At 38.7% G+C, this 21159-nt stretch overlaps 1 protein-coding gene across 4 annotated transcripts in view; it reads left to right on the plus strand.

The window, feature by feature from the left end:
* LOC126426775 (zinc finger protein OZF-like) overlaps nucleotides 1-21159 on the plus strand; it is a 162700-nt gene that overhangs the window by 22526 nt on the left and 119015 nt on the right. The window contains exon 1 of one of the 4 annotated variants that reach the window (XM_050088766.1): nucleotides 1-147. The exons of the other annotated variants lie outside the window; for them this stretch is intronic. The gene's annotated coding sequence lies outside the window, so the exon portion shown is untranslated. The remainder of the gene's footprint in view (nucleotides 148-21159) is intronic. 4 annotated transcript variants of the gene reach the window in all.

Below are 21159 nucleotides of genomic sequence, written 5' to 3' on the forward strand. Positions count from 1 at the left end.
GATGTATGGTCAATTTTCGAAATTCAGTTGCCTCCATATATTATTAACAACCTGCATTTACTGACATAAAATTATGTGAAGGCTCAAAGTCTGCAAGATAATGAGTAACTGCACACACATTTACCTTGATTGGACCAATAAAGGAAAGTATGTTTGTGTCTTTTCATCATGTCCTAAGTTTACTTGCCAAATATTAAAGACATTTTTACACTTTCATCTGTTTTACTATCCGAGCCTAGTGCTATTCTACCTGTTTTTTTACTGCTACATGATTTCCTTCGTTCTGCTGCTGCAAACGTGGAAACAATATTTCTGGCCAGGTACAGCATTTGAACGCTGCGCTGTGTGAAGTGTATGTTCAAAGTTGTGATTTCGTCTGCAAGTATTATGTTGTTTTGTAAACAGTTTAACAATGGAGTGGGTAAGGGAGCACGCTGTACACTTGGCATCGCTCTATCGGGGTGAGGAGCTGTCTCTGGTATGTTGTGGGGTGCACTAAAAATAGATGCAGTGTCATTTATTTTTGCAAAAAGTTTGGCCTGTGAAGAATGTTTATAGCTTTCTTCTGAATACCTGTACATTATCAATTTCCTCTTTTACCTTGAGACGAAGTGTATTGGATACTTATATTCCTGTCTCAGTAACTGCATTGTGTACTTCTGTGAGAGTTCTAGAGTCTTGTCGGAAATTTTTTATCCATCCTGTGTCACCGTGTGATTGTCACAGTGTGTATGAAAGAATTCCAAGTCTAAATACCCAGAAAGACTCAACAAAATACTGTGCTGGATGTATTTTTAGTAACTTATTGCTGAAATAATCAGCAACCAGTTTTGCAAAGGAAATTTTATTTCCTCTACCGGTTTCAGGCATCTAACATCTTTCTTCAGAAGGTTTTAATTATCGCCTTATGTGCTAGTGTCAAAATTAAGATGTATGTTGCGTATTGCTGTTGTTCATAGCACCTGTAAAAAAACTGGTATAATGAAACCAAAGATGTGCAGAAATTGTGGCAAAGCTGTGACAAATTTAACTTTCTGATGATGTCACTAGGTGCCTGAAACAGGTACAGGAAGTAAAATTCCTTTGCTACAACTAGTTGCTGATTATTTCAACAAACATAAAATACTAATCTTTTATTAACCCTGTATATCAGGGGTAATTTCACTACTTCTGAAGTTTGATAACTTTCTCAGTTCCTGTGGCTTTCCCCAGAAGGTTATACCATAGGACATTATAGATTGGAAATGTGAAAAATACGACAATAGCGTTATTTGAAAAATGTGTCTTGGTGCAAAGCTTTCTCAGCTTAGCTTTACTTGTTTTGCATAGGCCTATACAGGATTTTTGGGGACAATTACAAACAATAAAGAACGCTACATTAGTGGTACTTACAAATACTATTGTTAGAATTGGAAGTATTCTAAGCATTTTGACTACTAAGAATGGAATTCTGTAACATTATAACAACACTGATCGCTAAGAAATTGCTGCGGAGACATTTTAAAGCAGATTCTACATGAGCTTTCTACATCTAGACTCGGCAAACCACTGTGAGGTGCATGGCTTGAAGTGTGACCTTCATATAATAGGGGCTCTTGTCTGGATCTTCAGTGTTATGCCTTTCCAGTTGATAATCAGAGCCCCATGTAATATTATAAATATGTACATCTTTATTTAAACTATTGTACTGTTTTTATTTTAAAATTAATGTAACAGCTTTACAAATATATGTTGGTTACAGTGTTATAAATTCTTACTTTTGCCATACTTCAATTCCATATGTGAAGTATGGGTACATTAAAACATAGTAGATCACACTGATCTTCTTGGGCTTAACTGTTTGTGTACCCAATGACCCTGGAACTTTGTATATAGAGTTTCATTAATTATCTGATTGTTTATCTCCATAAAAAAAAAAAAAAAAATAAAAAAAAAAAAATAAAAATAAAAAAAAAACCACTATAAAGAGAGAACCATTTCTCTGAATGACATCGTATTTTCTTTTGAAGAAGTGGGAAACATTATTGGGGAGGGGAAGATTAACACTAGATGGTGCTTTAAGCAGCAGAATATGTGAAATGATAGATGAAGGGAACATAGCTGTTGAATCCGAGGTGCTCAGCATGACTGTCTAGAGCGGGATCTTGCATTATTGTAAAGCTCTTTTACAAGAACAGTGACGGTGTGCCAGTAGCTATGTGGTTGTGCAGTAGTTCCGTACACTCAAGGCTGTAAGAAAACTACATTGATCTGATGTCTGCCAAGAGTCGAGAGAAAATTTAAATACAGGGGTTCTTTTGCCATGCAAGTTAGTACAAATGTGGCCTCAGCTTTGCAGGAGGGGTAGAAAGGGGGTGCACTAACATGCGTTGCATGTGGAGTTGCCTGTACTTTGGAAATGCCTGTGAGCATGGTGCACAAAATTCTACAAAGCATACTACGTTGCTATTCACAGAAAATTAACTGTGTTCAGGAACTGCTTCATGTTGACCTGCCAGTAAGGCAAACATTTGCTCTAGAATTTCTTGCTTGCATGAAAGTAGACAATGAATGGCCATGGAACATAATGGGGTCAGACAAAGCTCATTTCCATCTCCAAAGGCATCACAATATGCAGAATATGAGCAACAGAAAATCCGGTTGCACATCAACCTGTACCCGTTCATTCAGCAAAAGTAACTGCATGGTGCCAGATGATATTGTTTATCTTAGGGCCATGTGCAGTGCTGAAATGAAGGCACACTTTGCACCACATATTCTGCACAAGATCCTTGAGACACTCCTATTTGCTGTGGAACTTGCTGGGGGTTTTGGATTTCAACTTGTGCAAGAAAACTGTGGATAGCGTATTGACTATGTCTTGCACCAGTCTCTCGACAGTTAGAAACAGATTTCATTGTTGACTACTTGTGCTGTTTTTGTTCTGAGGACGATTAGTAACCAAATTAATTGTTTCATTTTATGCAGTTTTTGACCTGGAGATAATTAAGAACTGATGGCATCATTGCATTTTACTCTGTTTTTAGCCTCGAGAGGATTAAAAACTGATGCCATTGTTGATTTTTTATGAAGCTTTTGCCTCAGGAGAATTAAAAAGTGATGTCGTCGTTGCTTTTTGGCCCCAGGACAATGAATAAAATCTAATTTTTCCAATCCGATGTAGTATGACTTTGTCGTGGTGGATGGGCTTACCTAAACTACAGTGCCACAAGTGTTGAAAGTGAAACTTGTATGCTCTTGCATATTGCACAGTACGGTTGGTTTAATGTGCTACTCCGACCTTGAGCATCACATTGGGATTCATCTATCATCTGTGGTTGCACCCATTTACATTATGGTGCTTACAGCACCATCTAGTCAGAAAAATTTCATTAAATTTTGTTTTGTTTCCATACTGCACTTCAGTTATAATCATCCAGTATTTTATTTGAATGGGAATATTGCGGAACGCTGCATCTCTGAAACACCAAACTTTCCAGCAGATGATAAAAAACATTGCAGTTCTTAGAATTATGTTGAAATTCTGGTTTCCTTCTGTTTTCTTTAAAATTAATGTATAGAGAAGAACATCAGTGCACTTTAGACAATCATGGTACGTTTTCCCGATGTTAAGCTAAAATTTATGTATTAAACATGTGGACTTACTCAATATTTTGTAAAGAATAAGTGTAAGTCATTAGTTAACTCATAATTTATTGCTAATGTGGACAAAAACCAACCAAAATATGTTTATGTTCCATTCTCTTTGGAATTATACTCAACACTTGTTCGTTCTGTGACACATGTTGGCCAATTGTATATGTCCATATAGAAGTTTTGGATGATTTCTTCTTTTGGTAGGAATGGTAGAAATCGCCTTAGGTCATGCATTTACAGGTACATATTGATTATTCTCTCTGTTTAGAACTTTGGAAAAAGACCATATCTTTTGTACATGTGGAGGTTTCCCTTTGATTTAACTGGTACAATGGTTGCGCAACAACACAGAACATATAAGTTTTCTCTGGATCATGACATGCCTATATATTTAAAGTACAAAATCATAGATAACTCCATTTTGTCAAAATATGGACATATGGAGTTCCCTCAATATTCCCGTTCATTTATTAAAGGAAGACAAGTAGCTACTCAGATTACTGTATCAGTTTCAACATCTGTTACAGTTCACCTTCAGATGCATATCTGATACCTGCAAATCACTGTGTGTTGGCAGGGTGACAATCTGTTGTGACAGTAATTAAACGATTTGTAACTAAGGTGATCAGAATAAACATAAAAAGTCCCCATATGGAGTTTGTCTTTTTTCATGATATTAAAAGTGGTCTCAGTATATTGGGTGTCATGGCTGCAGTAATGAGGTTTTTAATGATTGTCTGAAACTGCATATTATTAGTTTTTGGCTGTATGCTGTGAACCATTTGTGCTCTGGTGTCATGGCAGTTTGGGATGCGCCATGCATTGTGGAGTTCAGCCATTATGAGATGGCTGCCATTCAACAGAGTAACAATATAGGGGAAATGATTAATTGTGTCATATCATTTTAATGTTGTAGAAGTGAGGCCTATATAAAGTTCAGTACCTCAATCACGCCACATGTGAGATTGTTAAACAGTGGTCATACATATATAAAGCTATGAAACAGACTGTGGACAAAAGAATGCAGACACTCAGATTCAGGTGTAATTTCTCAGTGCAGCTGAGTCTGTAGCCAGTGAGAGGGATGCCAGATGTGGTGCGTATCTGTTTGGTTTAGTTTGTTTGCATGTTTCACGTATCATAATGGTGGTGTCTTGCTATAATGTGAAGCGTGTCAGTTTTACAGTTATGGTTCACTTTCTCTTTGAAAAATATGACTACATGATGACAGCCTACATGATCGCTTTAAACTCTTCAGTCCTGCTGATAAAAGAAGTACAGGAAAATGTTTTCATCATATTTTATTGTTGTTACATTTAAAATTACATTGCTTAATTTTTTTATATTTTCTAAAATATTTAACATACCCACGTGCACTTCAGGTCTTAACCAGTGGAAGAAAAATTTTATAACAGATATTAAGAATTCTGTTCATGGAATTATAAAAAGCAGTTGTTTCTAAGTACACACAAATATATATTACCATTTCTTGCACATAGTTAGCACACTTCATAGTGACATTTAGGGGTGTTCTTCACCTATACATATTGGCGAAGGTGATTAACCTGGTCATATTGACTTGGGTTTCTTGGCTGCGGGCAACAAATCTTCTCCTGGATGTACTATCATCAGATCCCCAGAGCTCTCCCATTCATCACATACATTTTTCTGGAGAACTGTGAAGAACTTCTCATGTCTGAAGACTTATCAGCTTATTAGGCAGATTCATTCTAAAATTTTTTTAGGGACAGTCTGTTGCATTTTGGTGCTCCTTCCATTGTATAAAATGTTTTGAACATAATCCAGCAATTAAGAACAGCTAAATTAGTAAAATGGTTAAACAATATAACTTACCCTTTTTTTGGTATTTCAGACCTATAGAGTTTTGAGTACTTTGTGGCTCACTTCCGTAACACATTAATGGACTGAAATCATTCTCTTCCAGCATTGAAAATATTTCTTTGTTGTTGATAACAGAAAACAATAACATAAATTAATTGTTGGTGATATACCAGTCTCTTTCCCGACATTACACATAGCCAAAGGATTAAAGCATTGCATAATTGTGACGTTTTCGTGACAGAAAGTGGGGAAAAAACAACCTTGCTGTTTACACTGTATAGGAAATATAGAAAAAGTCTTGAGGATGTAACCTGATGAACACATATGTGTACTTTGAATTTCGACATCTGCTGTAATCAACATAAGAAATAATTCTAGTAAAAACATATGACTCTTTACACACATTAACTACTACAAATAAAGTGTATCAGAGGTGTAGAATTACACGTTATTTCAAAATACCTTCAGAGCACATGTTGTGGCAGCCATTCTACCATCCTTCAGAACATTGGGAGTGGCACTGAAAGCGGAGCGTGGTGAGAATTAGCAGTACTGTCTGAAAGTACATAACCTACACGACCATGTCACACAGGTCTCGAGTTGATAAAAACCGTTTATTTATTATACAAAGTGAACGCTCTAAGTACACGTGTGTACCGATTAACTGAATAGGTTAAGGAAAAATTTTATTCTTGTACTTTGTTACACTTTCAGAAATGTAAAGCAAATGTAATTTCAGTATGTGCTGGGAGTTTAGACTTGACTTAGCTCCCTCAGTGCTAAATAGTGTATGCAGCAACAAGTTTTCTCCAGTGAACTCGGCTAGCTACCAGGTTTTCAGCTGTCCCCAGTTTAGGGGACTGATGACCTCAGATGTTAAGTCCCATAGTGCTCAGAGCCATTTGAACCATTTTGTCCCCAGTTTATGCTTGTGCATTGAAGAGTTTGCAGAAGTTTGTTTCCAAGTGTTACAAGGCCTTCCTCTACTTTTGTATCAATCCGTCAGTTTGCAAAGCAGTTTGGAGATTCTTCCATCTTTTGTGCATAGAATACGCCTCACAAGGTTCTATCTTTTTCAAGCAAATTATTTTGAGCAGGCTACGTAACCACTCCTCAGCATTTCATCATTTGAAACCGGGTCAAAATGACCAATATTTAAAATTTGCCTGTAGCATCATCAGTGAAAGATATTGAGCTTGTGTCCTGGCTGTACTGGCATTTTCCATGTCTCACATGTGTTTTAGGTCATCAGCAGGGTGATGGAGAAGAGCCCAAGCTTTGTCGGCATACAAGTTATAACACCTCTGATTTTTTCTTTCTTTCCGCACAAACAAATCACATGAAAACTGTGAAACTTGTGATACTTCTCCATGTAATCGCCTTGTAGCCATACAAACTTTCAACAACATTGACACCACATTTCTGTTGCTGCTGTGTATGCTTGTTTAGGAGTCTGGTTTGACCACTGGAAAATCGCTTTCGTGTCTCATCTATTCTGGTGCCATGCACGTGAGTGTATATGTACTTTAAAACAATCTGCAATTTTCTGTTTCCAGCCCCCCCCCCCCCCCTCGAAAAAAAAAGTGCTGTTTTAACTTGAATGCAACTTGTACTTAGTGTCTATTTGCCACATATGTTGCACTTGGTGGAAGACGGCAGAAGCGTCCCCAATTCTCCTGTTGACGTCTGCATCTACATCCCCACTATCACCGATAAGGCTACAGAGTTATGGTAATCAGTCAGCATCTTGCAGTACATTTGTGGCACCCAATGAAATAATAATTATTAATGTTTACAGAATATTCTGTCAGTTCTTGGAAGAACAGACATATGACATATGAAAAACTGGAGACACAGTATTAATGTTCCACAATAATATTTATTTAATAGTTTTATTATGAACCGGCTTTTGGCTTCTTAGGTCATCTGCAGATAAGTTAATACCAAACAGATAGTCCACACACAACTTCAGTGAGAGTTCACAGCTGTACAAAGATATGTGACGTATTTTGACTATATCAAAACAATAAACAAACATAATGTAATACACAAAGAGGCTCTGAACAAATAAATGTTATAATAAATTATATTCAACTTTTAAAAACTATATAAAAGTATAAGCCAAATACACCATTACTCTCTTGAACAACTTATTTGGCTTATACATTCATACGGTTTTTTAACATTTGAATATAACTTATTATAAGATTTATTTGTTCAGAGTGTCTTTGGATATTAAATTATGCTTGTGTTTTGTATTCACATAATCACAAGTCACATATCTTTGTGCAGGAATCTTCATATGGCTGTGAACTCTCACTGAAGTTGTGTGGACTTCAAGACTGCACTGCAGTTCCAGCCTGTGGCTTATTCTGCTGACACATCAGTGGTGTAGGATGCCATGTTTACTCTTGTAAAGCCTCAGCAGAGAATTTGATTGCTTGTGCAAATAATTAGCACTCTATCCTGATCAGTCACTGATAGGTAAATTAGTATTGGAGAAATGAGTAAACACAGATATTTATTAGTAAAAGATGTACTTTGACTACCTGTAACAAATATTACTCTCACTGTAAAAAATAGACATCATTATGTACGACATGTTTAATTGTGAAGTATATAAAAACCAAAGATTGTCTCTGTCAGATTAATTTTATTTTTAAGCTTCATTATTTTACAAAATTTCTTTGAAAAGAATGTTAACAATTATAATGTGATTGTCCTTTACTTTTTGGCTGCATGTGTCTTTAGCACAAACATAAATATCACAGAGTGTGTGAACTTGTGAAAAAGCCGTGTATAACTGACCTTATGCTTTATTACTACTTATATTGGGAATTGTTGTCTTATCATTTGCAATGGAATGATTGTATTGGAAGGTGTGAGGTTAATGCGGTGTTGAGCACAGTTTTATTAGAGACATGTTAGGGGCATATTTACAGCAGCAGTTTAACGTCACATTTGACAAGGATTATAGTTGTTGCAATAGTGATAAATTAATTGAGCAGAAATTATATAATTTACATCAAAATAGTGATGGACACTACACCTTCTGTTGCATTATAATTTGAGTACACACATTTCCACTTGATGTACTCGACTAAATGAGTTAGCACTAATTGTACAACATTAATTAATAGTAGATTAGCATTAAGATTTCAAATTAACATAATAATAGCATTTTTCTTTAAAAGCAATTGGTGAGGTGGTAAACCGGATGGGTTTATAGAGTTCAAAAATTCTACGGGGTACAATTGAATGTTATCTATTTCTACAAGTTGGACAGCACCAGAATTGAGGTAAACCATTCTCTCTCCATGTAACAAATTGGAAATGACTTATTCATTAACTGTCAAACAATCAGTTTTGGGACGTAATAATGAAGATTTAAGCTATAAAAATAAATATGTAGATTAATGGTATTGAGGTTAGGAGAGTGTAACATAACATTGCAAGTGTTGTAAAGTAATGACAAATTAAAAGTTAAATAAATCAAGTTATAAAAGTAAATGTTACTTGCCTTTGATTAGGTATGTTGATGTAATTCAGTAATTTGTGCAGTACACAGTGCTTGCTTATAGAAAGTAAACAACTCTATCTGCTGTTGTGCGTAATAGCAAAACTAGATTGTGAATGACGGCACCCTCTAAATGCTTCACATCAGTGTGTATGATCGAAATCGTGTGACAGACTACAGTTGCGTAAATAATCTAAACAACTGACAGCTGCCGTGTCTGTTACTTAAACAGATTATTAATGGGTAGCACCTTCTACATTAGCTGTATAAACAGGAGTTTAGAATAAAGTTTTGTAATGAAAACAGTAATTTTAAAATAACTCTGCATTTTTCATTATTAGTGGTGAATGAAAGCCTGAAAGTAATGTCTCAATCATTAAGTTTGACTAAGAAATGCAGGAGATATGGTGTGCCAAAAAAAAAAAAAAAACAAAAAAAAAAAACCACCATTGAGATATAATATATATCGTGGGTTATGAATTACTGTGGTTTATTCAACGTCATTCACCGCTGTCCAAATATATGACAGTGTGCACGATTAGGGGGCCAGCCAAAAATTGTGTACTACTTGCTAGCACATCCATGCAGGAGCACGGCCGCAGGAACAATGATAAAATTGAAAAGTATAAAACAAGATTTGGGGACACACTTGCAGCAGCAGTTTAACATCACATTTGACAAGGATTATAGTTATTACAACAGTGATAAATTAATTGAGCAGAAATTGCATAATTTACTTAAAAATATTGATGGACACTACACCTTCTGTTGCATTATAATGTGAGTGCACACATTTCCACTTTTTATGCACATATATACTCTACAAACCACTGTGAAGTGCGTAGCAAGGATACTCTAAAACGTATTACGGTCTCTTCCTGTTCCACTTACATGTTGACTGTTTAAAAGCCTGTGTGCCTACTGTAAGTTGGCTTTCATAGGGTAGGTAGCATATGTCTAGCAAAGTGTGCCAAATTCCCATTTTCAACATTTCTGTGTTTCATTCCCATGAGTCAAGCAAACCTTTTACCATTCTTGGCACTCTCTGTACACGTTCAGTATCTCCTGACACGTGGGTCTGCCGTATCAATCGTTCAACCTGTCTCACAGTCCAAAAGGTGCCAGTCAGTTGCACATGCACATCTTCTCAGCTGATATTTCTACCTGAAAAGTTTCAGTAATGTTAGACATATGCCGTAGCTATCTATCAGTTACTCTGACCATTCTTCATCTGCAAGAATTTATTGTGTTTATTTATTTATTTATTTATTTTTGCTGTGTCAAAAATTAGCCTACATAAGGATCAAAGCTTAATTAACATATCCCCTGTGCATGAAAATACTGGAGTACCAGTTTGGTAGCATTTGGGTTTCATTCAGTTAATACTTGGCAGAAATCAAACCTGCATTTGGATCGGACTTCCTTAACTCTTGTGCAGAAAGGTGTGCAGTATCCTGCTGCATCCATTTTCAATAAGCTACCGCTCGAATTCGAAAATATTAGCAGTAATCCACCCGCTTTCAAATTGAAATCGAAGAGTTTCCTCGTGGGTCACTCCTATTCTGTCGGGGAGTTCCTTGAAAAATTAAGCTGGTTCTTGTTGTTTTGTTGATTGTGTTTACTTAAACTTACGGATTGACTTTTTTCGTATTTATAAAAATTTTATTTTTATCTGTTATTACTTTTATGTTGTAATTTCATGTACTGACATGTTCCAAGACCTTAGTCAATTTGGTCCTACGGAACTTGACGTGTAAATAAATAAATAAATAAATAATTACAAAGTGTCATGTGAGTTCAGTTATCATTTGTAGAATTTAAGATGACACTGAAGGTTAATTTTCAGTATGATTCAGCGGGTCAAAATAGTATTTGGAGACACACTCTACTGGTTCTCTTCATGTGCAAATTGTGTTTAGAATACTCTGATTGAATTGGATTGTTGCTGATGTGGATGGGGCAGAGATGTACAGACATGAAAAGCACTACAAAAATGCCAGAATGAAAATTAAACAGAATGTGACTCATATACACACAAAAATATTCCATTTTAGTCACAAATTACAAACATGAACTCTAATTTTTTTAGGGCAGATTATCTCTTAAGTTATCGTCGCATTTGTATCTGTGTATTAATTAATTGCTGTTAATTGGAATGTTGTCCTTTTGATGAAACAAATTGCATTCTTGTACATTGACTGTAATACTTAAATTACTCTAGTATTTTTTTAAAAGCAAGTATATTTAAACGTGTTTAAAAGCAAGAATATTTAAACGTGGCTCAATCTGTGTACTCGTGTCAGACTTGATTGGATTAGTTGGTGGAAGCTGTCCACACATCACCTACATTTTTTTTTTTTTTTTTTCATCAGTCTACTGACTGGTTTGATGCGGCCCGCCATGAATTCCTTTACTGTGCTAACCTCTCCATCTCAGAGTAGCACTTGCAACCTACGTCCTCAATTATTTGCTTGACGTATTCCAGTCTCTGTCTTCCTCTACAGTTTTTGCCCTCTACAGCTCCCTCTAGTACCATGGAACTCATTCCCTCATGTCTTAGCAGATGTCCTATCATCCTGTCCCTTCTCCTTATCAGTGTTTTCCACATGTTCCTTTCCTCTCCGATTCTGCGTAGAATCTCCTCATTCCTTACCTTATCAGTCCAGCTAATTTTCAACATTCGTCTATAGCACCACATCTCAAATGCTTCGATTCTCTTCTGTTCCGGTTTTTCCACAGTCCATGTTTCACTGCCGTACAATGCTGTACTCCAGACGTACATCCCCAGAAATTTCTTCCTCAAATTAAGGCCGGTATTTGATATTAGTAGACTTCTCTTGGCCAGAAATGCCTTTTAGACTGTTCATTCCGTTCAGCAGATCATTTAATTCTTCTTCACTTTCACTCAGGATAGCAATGTCATCGGCGAATCGTATCATTGATATCCTTTCAACTTGTATTTTAATTCCACTCCTGAACCTTTCTTTTATTTCCATCATTGCTTCCTCGATGTACAGATTGAGGAGTAGGGGCGAAAGGCTACAGCCTTGTCTTACACCCTTCTTAATACGAGCACTTCGTTCTTGATCGTCCACTCTTATTATTCCCTCTTGGTTGTTGTACATATTGTATATGACCTGTCTCTCCCTATAGCTTATCCCTACTTTTTTCAGAATCTCGAACAGCTTGCACCATTTTATATTGTCGAACACTTTTTCCAGGTCGACAAATCCTATGAAAGTGTCTTGATTTTTCTTTAGCCTTGCTTCCATTATTAGCCGTAACGTCAGAATTGCCTCTCTCGTCCCTTTACTTTTCCTAAAGCCAAACTGATCGTCACCTAGCGCATTCTCAATTTTCTTTTTCATTCCTCTGTATATTATAATAGTAAGCAGCTTCGATGCGTGAGCTGTTAAGCTGATTGTGCGATAATTCTCGCACTTGTCAGCTCTTGCCGTCTATGGAATTGTGTGGATGATGCTTTACCGAAAGTCAGATGGTATGTCGCCAGACTCATATATTCTACACACCAACGTGAATAGTCATTTTGTTGCCACTTCCACCAATGATTTTAGAAATTCTGATGGAATATTATCTATTTATCTACATTTATACTCCGCAAGCCATCCAACGGTATGTGGTGGAGGGCACTTTATGTGCCACTGTCATTACCTCCCTTTCCTGTTCCAGTCGGGTATGGTTCGCGGGAAGAACGACTGTCTGAAAGCCTTCGTGCGCACTCAAATCTCTCTTAATTTTACATTCGTCATCTCGTCGGGAGGTATAAGTAGGGGGAAGCAATATATTCGATACCTCATCCAAAAACGCACCCTCTCGAAACCTGGACAGCAAGCTACACCGAGATGCAGAGCACCTCTCTTGCAGAGTCTGCCACTCGAGTTTGCTAAACATCTCCGTAACGCTATCACGGTTACCAAATAACCCTGTGACGAAACGCGGCGCTCTTCTTTGGATGTTCTCTATCTCCTCTGTCAACCCGACCTGGTACAGATCCCACACTGATGAGCAATACTCAAGTATAGATCTAGTTCAGACTTCTACATTTGTGAAATCAGCAGAGAATTCAAGTAAGTTATCTCACAAACCAGGTCTGCAATATGTTGTAACTAGCTACATCTACATCTATGTACGTACTCCGCAAGCCACCATATGTACCCTGCACCACTTGCAGTCGTTTCCTTTTCCGTTCCACTTGCAAACAGGACGAGGGAAAAGTGGCTGTCAGCATGCCTCCATACTAGCCCTAGTCTCTCCAGTCTTATCTTTGTGGTCCTTACGTGAAGTGTACATCGGTGGCACTAGAATCGTTCTGCAGTCAGGCCCAAATGGTGGTTCTCTAAATATTCTCAATAGTGCTCATCGAAAAGAACGTAGCCTTTCCTCCAGGTATTTGCATTTGTTTCTGAAGCATCTCTGTAATACTTGTGTGTCGTTCAGACCTACTGGTAACAAATCTAGCAGTCCACCTTTGAATTTTCGATGTATTCCTTTAATTCGATCTTTCCTGATGAGGCAACAGTTTGTTGCGAAAGCTGGAATTTTGTGTGTACGTTTGTGTGTCTATCGACCTGCCAGGGCTTTCGTTTGAGATTTTTTTATATATATATATATATATATATATATATATATACACACACACACACACACACACACACACACACACACACACACACACACACTTACTTATCGCGAATGGACCCAGAAGGATCACGCAAAGCTTTCTGACTGTTTTCTTTTTCTTTCTTCTGTCCATTTTGTTCCTGGTCTCTTTAGTGCTTCCTTCTCCGACAATACAATCCACTTTTCCACCTTATTTCTAAAAGTTTTTCTATCTTTGACATCTTTAAGTTCAATATTTGCTTTTTGTAAATCTAATTTTACTTGGCTAATCCATGGTGTTGTTGATTTGACTTTTTCTATGTAAGTGAGAATTCTGTTGGTGAGTCGTGTGGGGGGAAGTCTAGTGACATGTCCATAAAATTTTAATCTTCGCCTTCTTATGTCTGCTGCCAGGTTTGATATAGTTTCTGTGGTTCTTCTTGATTGTATCCGGTATCCTTCTTCTGTTAATTTTGGACCTAAAATCTTTCTCATAATTTTGCGTTCTTCTTTTAGTATTTTTTCTAAATCACATTTTGTGTGGAGTGTGAGCGTTTCACTAGCATATAGTGCTGCTGGCTTAATTACTGCGCAGTAGTGTCTGATTTTTGTGTTCGAGGAGATGCATTTTTTATTGTATATTTCATGTGTCATACCATATGCTCTCTTCATTTTCTGTTGTCTGATCTTCTGTGCAACTTTCTCTCCTCCGGTTGGCTCCAAAATTTCACCTAGGTATTTAAAATGTTTTACTCTATTTATTTTTCCATATTTTGTGTTCAAACTGTGTATATGGAATTTCGTACAGAAAAATTCTGTCTTTTGAAACGAAATTTGTAAACCTACTTTATCCGCGCATTCCTTAAGGATCTCTATTTGTTTGGTGGCGATTTCTTCATCATCTGCAAGTATGGCCAAGTCGTCCGCGAATGCTAAACAAGATATCTCCACGTTGTCTTTGGTTCTACCAAGATGGATTGGTTTCCAGTAGGATTGATTTTTTAATTCTTTTTCCCATTCCTTAATGACTTTATCCAGGACTATATTAAACAGAAGTGGAGATAGCCCGTCACCTTGACGTACTCCAGTTTTTATGAGAAAAGGTTCAGAGATTTCTCCCCTGAATTTAACTTTAGATACAGTGTCTGTCAGTGATTCTTTGATAAGCCTTAGTGTTTTGGAGTCAAGTCCAAGTTCCTCTAAAATGTTAAACAAAGATTGCCGGTCAATTGAGTCATAGGCTTTCTTAAAATCTACAAATGTACAAATTATGGGGGCATTTCTAATTGCTTTGTGTTTTAATATTGTCTTTAAATTAAATATTTGTTCTATGCATGAGCGACCGGGGCGGAAGCCTGCTTGATAATCACCAATTTGGCGTTCCAGCTGCTCTTGTGTTCTTTTCAGCAGGCATGTTGAGAGAATTTTGTAGGTGACTTGTAAAAGTGAGATTCCCCTGTAGTTATTGACATTTGTTCTGTCTCCTTTTTTATGTAGCGGGTGAATAAGGGCACATTTCCAATCCTCTGGTAATTTTTCTGTTTCCCATATTTTTGTTATTATTTTTGTGAGCTCTTGCAACGTCTTTGGTCCTAGGTTTTTTAATAGCTCTGCAACAATGCCATCTTTGCCAGATGTTCTATTATTTTTTAAGTTTTTAATGTGACATTTGATTTCTTCCTGTGTTGGTGGTAATGAATCCGGTTGAGCGTTGGCACTGATTTCTTTGGGAAACCTTAAACTAGGTTCTGGGCAATTTAGTAGGTTAGAAAAATATTGAGCCAATACTTGACAGTTTTCCTGGTTTGTTAGGGCTAATTTACCATCAGGTTTTCTGAAACATAAATTTTGAGGGATATATCCTCGTATTTTATCTGCGAAAGTTCTGTAGAAGTCTCTTGTATTATAGTTTTGGAAATTTTCTTCTATGGCATCCAGTTGTGCCTTTGTGTACTTCCTTTTTGCTTGCCTAATGGATTTTGAAACCTGTTTTCTAACCTCGTTAAATAAATGTAGACTTTCTTGTGATTTTTTACTGTTATATTCTTGAAATGCCTTTTTTCTCCTTTCCAATGCATTTTCACAGTCTGAATCCCACCAAGGGTGTTTGAATATCTTTTTCAAGGGAATAGTTTCCTTAGCTATTCGCGTGATTTTAGAATGAAATTCTTCCCATGTGTTTGCCTTTTCCTTCTCCCATTCTTCTTTTACTTTAGATTCTTTAATCTTCTTGGTGTCATATTTCTGTATTTCTGTTTTCTTCTGATGACTTCTTCGTGCTGTAAACTTGATTTTAATTCTAGTTAGGTAATGGTCTGAATCAATGTTTGCTCCTCTGCGTACTTGGACGTCGTAAATTTCTTTTTGTACTGGGTATGAAATCGCCACATGATCTATTTGAAACTCGCCAATTTGTTGTATAGGAGATCTCCATGTCTTTTGTTTTCTTGGACATTTTCTTAGAGATGTTGACATTATCTTCAGGTTATTCTGCTTACATAGTTCGACGAGCCTTGTACCATTTTTATTGGTAAATTTATGTGCAGGATATTTGCCTACGGTTTTTTGGTGGATTTTCTCTCTACTAATTTGGGCATTAAAATCGCTGAGTAGAACTTTTGTATCATCTTTTGGAATCTTGGCCATTATATTCTCCAAATTTTCCCAGAACTTTTCTGTTTCTATGGGGTTTTTCTTGTTGTCTCCGTTTGTGGGAGCATGAACATTAACCATTGTGTATGTTTTGTTGGCACATTGTAAGCGCATCGTCATTATCCTATTATTTACGGGAGTAACTTCCTTGATGGAGCTGAGCACGCTCTTGTGTATGATAAACGCCATCCCGAGATGGGGGGCTCCTCTTCCGATTCGTTTATCCGTCTTGCTCTTAAAGATGCGATAGTTGCCATAATCTGATGTTTCTTCATCTGTAAAACGTGTCTCCTGTAAAGCTAGTATTACTATCTTTTGCTTTTCAAGTTCTGTTGTAAGGTTTAGAAGTTTTCCTGGTTGGATTAATGTATTTATGTTAAAGGTTCCAATGTATGTAGGTGTTTTAAGTGGAAGTTTGCCAGAGAGCTCCGACTTTCTCTGGTGTAATCGTGTAAGTCCAGGTTCCCCAGAATCCGAATTCCTGGTTGCCATCTGTTGATGGGTGGATTGGTTACCACCTGGGGTAATGTTGTTATTACTTGCACGAGTCATACTTGCTTGTAATCAAGTTGGTCCAGTGTTTCCACTGGGTGTTTAGAACCAGGGATTGTTAGTTCCTGGCGCATTATGACCAGCCGCACATTGTGTGAACAGACGCTGACCAGGATGCCGATGGTTCCCACTTCAGACGCGTCCTGGATTTGGGTGTTGACAGTGCTTATTGTAATGGCGGCACTTACTCGCCATGACACAGCAACGTCTTCGGGTTCTGTGGTTTTTGACTGAGTGTGACCCTTGCCAAAAGTCACCCTCCCACACCCTCGTGATGCTGCCGCCTCGGTCCGGGACTGCTTATTTGGGTTTCCCCTTATTCGCAGCTGTCCACCATATCTGATGGATCGTTCGCTATCCGCCACCATATATATATATATATATATATATATATATACCCTAGCCGAGCCTCAGGTACAGGGCGGGTCGCAGGTGGCGGATAGCGAACGATCCATATATATATATATATATATATATATATATATATATATATGTGTGTGGAAAAATATATGCCTGCTTGTGTCTGTATATGTGTGGATGGAGATATGTGTGTGTGTGTGTGTGTGTGTGTGTGTGTGTGTGTGTGTGTGTGTGTGCGCGCGCGAGTGTATACCCGTCCTTTTTTCCCCCTAAGGTAAGTCTTTCCGCTCCCGGAATTGGAATGACTCCTTACCCTCTCCCTTAAAACCCACTTCCTTTCGTCTTTTCCTCTCCTTCTCTCTTTCCTGATGAGGCAACAGTTTGTTGCGAAAGCTTGAATTTTGTGTGTATGTATGTATGTGTCTGTTTGTGTTTCTATCGACCTGCCAGCGCTTTCGTATGGTAAGTCACATCATCTTTGTTTTTAAATATATTTTTCCCGCGTGGAATGTTTCCCTGAAAACGTAGAGAAAAAATAAACGTAGAGAAGAATTGCCTCGATAATTGAAATAAGAAATTAGTAATCGACAATGAAAGACGTCTGAATGAAAGGAAGAATGCCAATTTTATTTACACGCAAACGAAGATGAATTTGTGCAAATTATGGAACGAGAACCCATAGCCAAGAAATAATTAAATTGCATTCGAAATTTGAGGAAGAGAGAGTGGTTTTGTTTTCAGAAATATTTGTATCTGAAGAGCTTTTAAGGAACTACGTATGGCTCGGAAGAATGGAAGTCAAAACACTCCGTGGGAGAAAGGTGGATTTACTTTCGTGAGGAAACCAAAAATCGTGAACACAAATGCCAACTGCTAAAGTTATGCGAGTACTTGTTTTCTATTCCTGCACACAACCCCATGTACAGAAAGATGGCGGCCCAGTGGCGAGGTCCCAGCTTGATATGGCAACCCTGTATTGCACATTTAATTCGACCAACGTATACAGGGTGTTACAAAAAGGTACGCCCAAACTTTCAGGAAACATTCCTCACACACAAAAAAAGAAAGTATGTTATGTGGACATTGTGTCTGGAAACGCTTAATTTCCATGTTAGAGCTCATTTTAGTTTCGTCAGTATCTACGCTCAGTGGAGCACGTTATCATGATTTCATACGGGACACACTATCTGTGCTGCTAGAACATGTGCCTTTACAAGTACGACACAACATGTGGTTCATGCACGATGGAGCTCCTGCACATTTCAATCGAAGTGTTCGTACGCTTCTTGACAACAGATTCGGTGACCGATGGATTGGTAGAGGCGGACCAATTCCGTGGCCTCCACGCCCTCCTGACCTCAACCCTCTTGACTTTCATTTATGGGGGCATTTGAAAGCTCTCGTCTACGCAACCCCAGTACCAAATGTAGAGACTCTTTGTGCTCGGCTGTGATACAATACGCCGTTCTCCAGGGCTGCATCAGCGCATCAGGGATTCCGTGCGACGGAGGGTAGATGCATGTATCCTCGCTAACGGAGGAGATTTTGAACATTTCCTGTAACAAAGTGTTTGAAGTCACGCTGGTACGTTCTGTTGCTGTGTGTTTCCATTCCATGATTAATGTGATTTGAAGAGAAGTAATAAAATGAGCTCTAACATGGAAAGTAAGCGTTTCCGGACACATGTCCACATAACATATTTTCTTTCTTTGTGTGTGAGGAATGTTTCCTGAAAGTTTGGCCGTACCTTTTTGTATCACCCTGTATGAAACACTCAGTTAGTTTTGGTAAATGCCGCGAACGGGGTTATGGTAACGGGAGTAATATTAGTGTCTTGTAAAGGAGATTAGACACATTTTCCTCGTGAAATCTTCTTGCAAAATTTTCTGTGTGTGGTTATCACAGTCTTTGGCGTTAGTACATGCAGCTGAGACTTATCGTGAAGCAGTTACTTTTTACAACCTGTTCGGTATAAATGGAAATGCCATGTGGCTAGGGCCTCCCTTCGGGTAGACCGTTCGCCGGGTGCAAGTCTTAAAGTTGACGCCACTTCGGCGACTTGCGTGTCGATGGGGATGAAATGATGATGAAAGACACACAACACCCAGTCATCACGAGGCAGAGAAAATCCCTGGCCCCGCCAGGTATCGAACCCGGGACCCCGTGCGCGGGAAGCGAGAACGCTACCGCAAGACCACGTAACAGTCCGCAACGAGGGGAAATTCTGATACAGTGTGTCGGAATTACACTACTGGCCATTAAAATTGCTACACCACGAAGATGACGTGCTACACACGCGAAATTTAACCGACAGGAAGAAGATGCTGTGATATGAAGATGATTAGCTTTTCAGAGCATTCACACGAGGTTGGCGCCGGTGGCGACACCTACAACGTGCTGACGTGAGGTTAGTTTCCAACCGATTTCTTATACACAAACAGCACTTGAGCAGCGTTGCCTGGTGAAACGTTGTTGTGATGCCTCGTGTAAGGTGGAGAAATGCGTACCGTCACGTTTCTGACTTTGATAAAGGTCGGATTGAAGCCTATCGCGATTGCTCTTTATCATATCGCGACATTGCTGCTCGCGTTGGTCGAGATCCGATGACTGTTAGCGGAATGTGGAATCGGTGGGATCATGAGGGTAATACGGAAAGCTGTGCTGGGTCCCGATGGCCTCGTATCACCAGCAGTCGAGATGACAGGCACCTTATCGGCACGGCTGTAACGGATCGTGCAGCCACGTCTCGATCCCTGAGTCGACAGATGTGGACGTTTGCGAGACAGGAGCGCCTGTGATGGTGGACTCGATGACGAACCTGGCTGCACGAATGGCAAAACGTTATTTTTTCGGATGAATCCAGGTTCTGTTTACAGCATCACAATATTCACATCCGTGTTTGGCGACATCGCAGTGAACGCACATTTGAAGCGTGTATTCGTCATCGCCATACTGGTGTATCACCCGGCGTGATGGTACGGGGTGCCATCGGTTACACGTCTCGGTCACCTCTTGTTCGCATTGACGGCACTTTGAACAGTGGACGTTACATTTCAGATGTGTTACGACTCATGGCTCTACTCTTCATTCGATCCCTGCGAAACCCTACATTTCAGCAGGATAATGCACGACCGCATATTGCAGGTCCTGTGCGGGCCTTTCTGGATACAGAAAATCTTCGACTGCTGCCCTGGCCAGCACATTCTCCAGATCTCTCACCAATTGAAAACGTCTGGTCAATAGTGGCCGAGCAACTAGCTTGTCACAATACGCCAGTCACTACTCTCGATGAACTGTGGTATCGTGTTGAAGCTGCATGGGCAGCTGTACCTGTACGTCCCATCCAAACTCTGTTTGACTCAATGCCCAGGCGTATCAAGGCCGTTATTACGGCCAGAGGTGGTTGTTCTGGGTACTGATTTCTCAGGATCTATGCACCCAAATTGCGTGAAAATGTAATCACCTGTCTGTTTTAGTATAATATATTTGTCCAATGAATACCCTTTCATCAACTGCATTTCTTCTTGGTGTAGCAATTTTAATTGCCAGTAGTGTAGTTTATATTCCGTGTCTGATGGCCGTTGGAGTGCTCGAGTTGACGGGGCACCACCAACTGCAGCTCACTTGGATGAGACTGCCATTGCTGTTGAGACTGTCAGGAAGTTAGATTTATCAGCTGAAACACGTTCTGTGGCACGAAGTGTTCCGGATTATGTGAGATCATTCGAGTGTTTAATCGTGCCATCAGTTTAGATAGTAAAGTTGTCGGTACTAATTGGCGACAGAGCAAATTACACTACACTCGAAATACTACAGTTGAGGTTGAGGTAAGGCAGCTTGAGAGCGTATTAAATGACTTAAAAAATATGTTCGCCAAGATTGGGCCGTCATTGTCGCAGATCTAAAGTTGCTGGTAGAGGAACGCTGAACTTCCAGAGGTGTGCACTTGGAAGAGGAAATAATTTTATGATGAAACCAGT

This window comes from Schistocerca serialis, chromosome 11 (assembly GCF_023864345.2).
Source record: "Schistocerca serialis cubense isolate TAMUIC-IGC-003099 chromosome 11, iqSchSeri2.2, whole genome shotgun sequence".
NCBI classification, from domain to species: Eukaryota; Metazoa; Arthropoda; class Insecta; order Orthoptera; family Acrididae; genus Schistocerca; species Schistocerca serialis.